The sequence below is a fragment of the Miscanthus floridulus genome, chromosome 1 (assembly GCF_019320115.1).
Source record: "Miscanthus floridulus cultivar M001 chromosome 1, ASM1932011v1, whole genome shotgun sequence".
Taxonomy (NCBI): Eukaryota; Viridiplantae; Streptophyta; class Magnoliopsida; order Poales; family Poaceae; genus Miscanthus; species Miscanthus floridulus.
Genome location: NC_089580.1, coordinates 116,850,970 through 116,857,632, shown reverse-complemented (window position 1 = coordinate 116,857,632; position 6,663 = coordinate 116,850,970). Strand labels below are relative to the sequence as shown.

The 6,663-nt window shown below is 40.2% G+C and overlaps 1 pseudogene; it reads right to left on the bottom strand.

Annotated features, from left to right (window-relative positions):
- Nucleotides 1-836: 836 nt before the first annotated feature.
- Nucleotides 837-6,125, bottom strand: LOC136510514 (SEC14 cytosolic factor-like; annotated as a pseudogene).
- Between the last annotated feature and the right edge of the window lie 538 nt (nt 6,126-6,663).

Below are 6,663 nucleotides of genomic sequence, written 5' to 3'. Positions count from 1 at the left end.
ATAACACAACATACTTTTGCCGACACTTCCTATTGTAGGCAAAGGGCACATTTGCCAATAGATAACCTCCCGTGAAAAGTTTTGCCGACAATTTAGAAACAGTCGCGCTAGAAGCCATCGGCGAAACTTTTGCCGACAGTTAACAGAATCCCCGACACTTTATGTGTAGGCAAACGGTCTACCTACGCCGACAGTTGAGACCTTTGCCGATAGTTAACCTTTTGCCGACAGTTAAGACTTTTTCCGACAGTTTGTATGTTGGCCAAACCATTTCCAAGGTATTTTACAAACCATACCCTGCCAAAAAAATTATCGACAAAACTGCATAGATATAATTACAATTAAAATAATTTGACAAATCCACTTTTGCTCATATAGAAGGCATCACATTGAACAAATTTACTTGATTTTTGTATAAATAATATATTAGATCTTCCATACATACACCCTGCTCGTCAATCCTATCTATTTCTAAAAATTGTAATTCTTTACACTGCAACAAAATACGAAGATATTTGGAAAAAAAATACCAAGATATTTGCAAGTATACTGCGTCCACAATAGCAGCATGCCATCTCCAAAGAGAAGAAAATAGGTGGTTTATCTCTCAGCCTCTGCAACTATAAATACACTGACTGGTTTATCTCTCAGCCTCTGCAACTATAAACTCAAGCTTGCGTCATGCAAATGCAAGACTTTGCCACTATATTCCCAGGCAACTGGGGCCTGTCAACCAAAATATAGAAATATAGAAATGAGCAGCAGTGATCAACTTCATCAAAGGTCACCGCCGGCACCGGTTAAGGCGGTCCGTAGATGACCATCCTTGGGGCATGCTAATCCTTGTTGCCGTTGGGGGATTCATCCTGCTCACCGATCTTCTGGAACTCAGCCTGGATGACATCGACGATCTTCGCGTCATCTGGGTCTGGCTCGGGAATGCTGACGTGTAGTGAACCCATCTTGATGAGCTCCCTGCACGACGCTTGCTCTTTGATATGGTCGTAAAGTTCTTTGTGGAAAGGATGGTCAAGGGAGAAGCAGTTGTCGACGTCAGTAGATGAATGCTTTGATGATCCAGAGCCCTCCCGGCGGCAGAAATGGGGAAGTGACGAGTAGTCCATAATCTACAAATGTTAAGCATCACAACTGTTTTACTGAAGGAAAAAATGCACGTTCACAAATGCGGATAGTATTGCAACCAGAAATGAAGGATCTAACTGAAAAGACAGCCAACAAGGAAGAATATGTTTCCAGTTATTTACCTTCAGAAGTTCATCTCTCCCCACTGTTCGCCTAAACAGTCGTTTAGCCCGTTTAAATACCGTGTAAACGCTATACGGTGGTGTGCCGTTTCCGTTTAATCACCCGTTTACACCGTTTAATTGGCCGTTTAGCCCATTTAATGGGACGTTTTGCCCGAACAATGGCTAAACGGCAGGTGACCGACTGTTTACCGTTTAGCGTTTAGAAAAACACTGTCTCTCCCGCAGCCAGTCAAAACTTTAACCTTCTTTTTTGTCCTCTCCTACAACAAGGGCTTCACAACCTAGCAGCATGCTCAAATTAACTGTCATCGGTTTCTACTAAAAACTTACTAAAAAACCTTACGTCTGAATATCAGTGGTAATTGATAGTACCTTCCAACAAGCAGAAAATATGTATGGAACATTGACTACATAATAGGTCTCTGTCTTTTCAGGGTAATTCAGATCAACTGTTGATATGGAAGTCAAGATCTGTATATCATATTAAAACTATATTAACAAAATAACATGCCACAATCAATACCCAGAAGCAACACAAGTAATGCACACAGCACACAATTTTTTTAACAAAAATATGGGATAATAAGTGAAAAAATATTATCTGAACTTCAGCGTTAACACTCTGCTTGAATGCCATACAGAGCAACAGAGATGAATTGAACAGTGGACAGCTCAAAGTTCAAGGGTTAAGCTATTCCTCTTGAACACAAGAGGTTAGATAAAGCTAATTCTAATATTCTATTATCCCTAGATAATTACTAAAAAGGATTATTGAAGTTATTATTATACATGTTCATACAATAAAACTAACTCATTAGTTTATAGTCTAATGGGGATAAAATAGGTTAATAGTCATAGCACGTACCTTTATTTGGCTCAGTGCTGATAGCTTCAAACCAGTCATATCTAGAACTTTTATACATTTGGTAACAGGCTGCCCAAACTGTTGTGTCAGCCTAGGCTAAATGTGGTACAAATAAATGTTAGGACTGGATTCATATGTTTACATAAGTGATCTTAAACTCGGTGCATTTTGGATACTCACCAAAATTATACGATCACGGTACTCATTAATCTGGATATGAGATTGCACATAGTAGTGGACCTGAGACAAAATACCTCTATTTTTAGTTGACACACAGAATTCAGTAGAAAAAAGCATGAGGCCACAAATAAAATGAAGTTAGTTGAATAAGATCACTATTTGGGTCACTAACTACTACAGTCAAAGCTTATATCAACCTCTGAAAGAAAAACGTTTCCGCAACATACAGTAAAAGGCTAAAAGCAGCCAGTTTCATGATTAAGCAGCCTGTAGCTGTAGCCTACTAAACAAATAGCAAGCATCAGAGTAATTACCGAAGCTTTGTCATATGTGCTATGTCCAACACCAATGCCAAAAACTGGGAGACCCTGCCAATGAGAGAAACAAAGACAGAAAAAATTATCGAAACAAAGATAGAAAGAAGGAAATTACTATAACAACTACCACATGCAACTTAACAATTGTGGTAGAAGGTTTGGTAATATTTTTTAATTTTTACAAAAAACTAAGAGCCTCGAGGAACAAAGACTAGACTACTATAGTATATAAATGGGAAGCTAATGACTCTCTGATGTTGCCCACAGGTGAGAAATATCAAGAAAGACAAACCCAAAGGTGAGAAATTATCACATAAGATCCTACAGTTCTTGCTAACAAAATATTGCCAGGTCAACTGTAGTTATCACAGATCCCAAGTGAAAACATCACCTCTGATCCTACAGATCATGATAACCATGTCCAGTCAACTGCAGTTATCACAGTTCAAGTAAAACTTGTATGACGCCATATCATACTTTGAAACTACAGGCCTTAATAGCCCACTTTGCTGTTAGTAGCACATCATTCCGTGAAAGTTTGACAATCAATATAAGTTAAAACTTTAACCTCTTCAGTACTATCTTCATTCAGCATATTTAATTTTCCTAGTGAAAACTGAAAATCAAAGTACTCTGTTTTAAGAATTTCAACCGAGGACATAGACAAATTAAGTCCAAGAATATGGTAGCCTTAGAATACTAACAGTAAAAAGGCATGTCTATTTCAAACATACAAATGACTGGTTCATAATCAATTCATATATAGGGTAATGGTTCAACCAACACAGATTTTATTATTGGAAGTAAACAGCTATACCTCCTTTGTGTATCCTGACAGGCCAATAAGTTGTGAATCACGTATTGATCTGTATGGCCCCGTTCGCTGGTCTGAACTTTGGCTGAAATTGGCTGAAAAACACTGTTCCAGCTGAATTGTTGTGAGAGAAAAACACTGTTCCGGCTGAAAAAACAAGCCGAACAAGCCAAACTTTAAGACAAGTCTACTGGGACTATAGGTCTCTGCAGATGGACAGTGCAAACATTGATCAGGAAAAAAGATGAAGAACTTTTCTATACAAACATACACAAATAGGTAGATGATTAAGAGTGATATTGCTGCAATAATAAAATAAATAATCAAAATGAGAAATGATTAGGGAAAGACCAGAATCGTAGAACTTTAAGGGAATCTTCGGTACTTTCTGATTAACATATACAATAATATCTGGAAGGATTACATTCTAGACAGGATGACTCACCTCCAGCACACTATCAATTTCATTTTGAATCCTCCAATTCAAAGAATCTACAATCTATAGAAACAAACATATTTTGTAAGCAAGAACATACAGTAATTAAGTTCAGTGATCACTTCACCCACTGTTGAGAAAATTGTATGAAATGTTACAATTTTATGAGCCTTTGATACATTCCACTCTCTAGCCTTAAGGAAACGCACCAGCGTTTCTTTGGGATAGCCCTGGTGCATATTCTGAAATAAATGAAGATATGCTCATATTGTTTCTCAGAATCACTCAACAAGCTACAGATTAAGTTGATGAACAAATAATCATGTATTACATCTAACAACACTGAAGCAAAGGTAGCAATAAAACAACAACAACATAACTACATGTAAATCTAGTACACAAGTCTGTCTAGTTTTGAACCCCCCGCCCCACCCCACACAGTACCCAATGCAATTTGCAGAATCACGATCACCCTATGCAAAAAGACATGGACGAGGATAGCAGAGGAACTACAATTACTGCAGAGTTTTCACTTATCTAAAAACTCAGAATTCGCACCAACCAATGCAATTAACAAATAGTTATGGCTTCCTCTGCTTCATTGGATTGCACTGATGGATCTAGCTATCACAACAATCTCCTAATTTAGTGGTCAAAAGAATAATAGCACACCTTTGGTCTAATCTGAAAGTGAATATAAGTGTTGCTGCTAGCTAAATATAATATGGAAACTGTATTGCATTTAATTATATCTTTATAATATGGAAACTGCATGAGAGAGTTTAAGTATTCAAGCTCAGAGTAATTTCTTAGTGTACTTAGACATTCCACTTAAAATGAAAACTAAGATGAAAATTGTTTTGATTGTGAAAACATAGCGACATAATTAATGCATCTTTTGGACAATAAACTCACCCGAAAAATTTCTAGGGAAACCATTTCTTCCTTAGGAGTTTCAAGAATCTGGGGAAGGGTGTTAGTGGCAAGCCATGTACAAGAATGCCAGACCAAACCACTAATCAAAACAAGAATGCCATGTACAAGAATTTACTGAACTAGTCAAAATGACATCATTTCACCTGAAGAAACAGAGGAAACTGAAACTGAGTGCGAACTGAGTGCTTCTGAATCTGATGATAAGTTATTTAACTGAAGAAAAAATATGCAGCAGTACTGATAAGACAGTGGTCTATACTAGATTGTAACACTGGTATTTTGTACCAGTTCTTAGGATTTTCAGAGTCATACCTTATAACTAATCACTGCATTACTCAAACAATTGCAAATAAGACTCTTGACTAATTATAATTAACCTCGCCTCACAAACAGACATTTCAAGGAAGACTGCAATATGTCCAATTACTACATGTACATAGCAAGATAAACTATTGAAAAACTTCATATAAAATCAACTACCCAGATCCCAACAAATTCTGAAAAAAGGTTTGACTTTTGGACCCTCCACTGGCATACCATGTTATATAGCACCGGAAATATTTCAAAAAATCCATTCTACATTCAATCTTCAGCGTAATTCCTGCAAATAGACATTTGCAAAACACAAAGCACATCTAACATAGAGTGCACATCTGTTGGAGCAAAACTACATACTAAAGAGGGCGTATTTGATGGCAGATCGAATATCTCACCTTGGAGTTGGATTCGTTCCAAGATCATAGCCGCCAAGATCTCCGGTGCTGGTCACGGCCGCCACAGCAGCACGCTCAAACCAATGGGAAAGGATCAAGAACACACAACTAGAATCGTTCCTCATTCAAGAACATGGGAGGAATTGTCCGTACCTGGGTCGGTCGCCGATGGTGGAGAATCCAAGCCTGCGGAAGGAGGAGCCGACACCCCAGATCGGATGGGGATACGGCGGCGACACCTCTTTTTGCTGGCCGGCGGTGGGCTAGGGCGACGACGGGCTTGGGAGGCGGCGGGCTTGGGGGCGGCGGGCTTGGGAGGCGGTGGGCTAGGGCGATGGGGGGCTAGGGACTGGGGTGGCAGCGTCGTTGGATTCGGCGACGGGGCCTAGGGAGGGGGGGCTGCGGGGCTCCGGCCAGGGAGTTCGGCTGCGGCGGGATTGGGAGACGGCGGCAGTGGCTACTGATGGCACATAGCCCGCGGAGCCCTCCTGCGGCGCCCGGCAGAGGAGCCCTCCTGGTGGCGCGCCGAGTCGGGATCTACTGGTGGCCGGCGGCGTCGGTCTCTGCTGGCTGCCTGGTTTTTCCCCGAGTCGCATGAGTAGGAGAGACGAATGGGGATGGGTTCTGAGGCAGCCTGTTTTAGTGGGCTCAACATTTAGCATTTTAGCTCCTGCGCACACCTCTCTTTTGGCGCGCAGTGTCCCGCCCACCACTATCATCTTATTTGCTTTGGCGCATAGCCTTCGATGACACTTTGATAGTGGTTTGCTTAGGCTACGACGACAGTTTGTTTGTCTTAAAACTTTCGCCAACACTTTTTAGGTTGGAAGGACAAACGCCGACACATAACGTGTAGCCTTACACTATTATTGGCAACAGTTAAGGTGACCCTAAAAAAGGTATATCATTGCCGACACTTTATGTGTTGTCAAAAGGCTAGTTTTACCAACACATGACTATAGGGAAAAGTAGGTTATGGTGTAGTGATACATGATCTAGTTTTCTTGTGTCGCTTTTGCTTCTTCCCCTCCTGAAGTCATCCTCAGCGAAGGGGTTCATTCTCCCCTTCTCCAAAGATAAGTCATGGGTAATTTAACTATGATTGAATCTGCAAATTTTCAAACCTATTAGTAT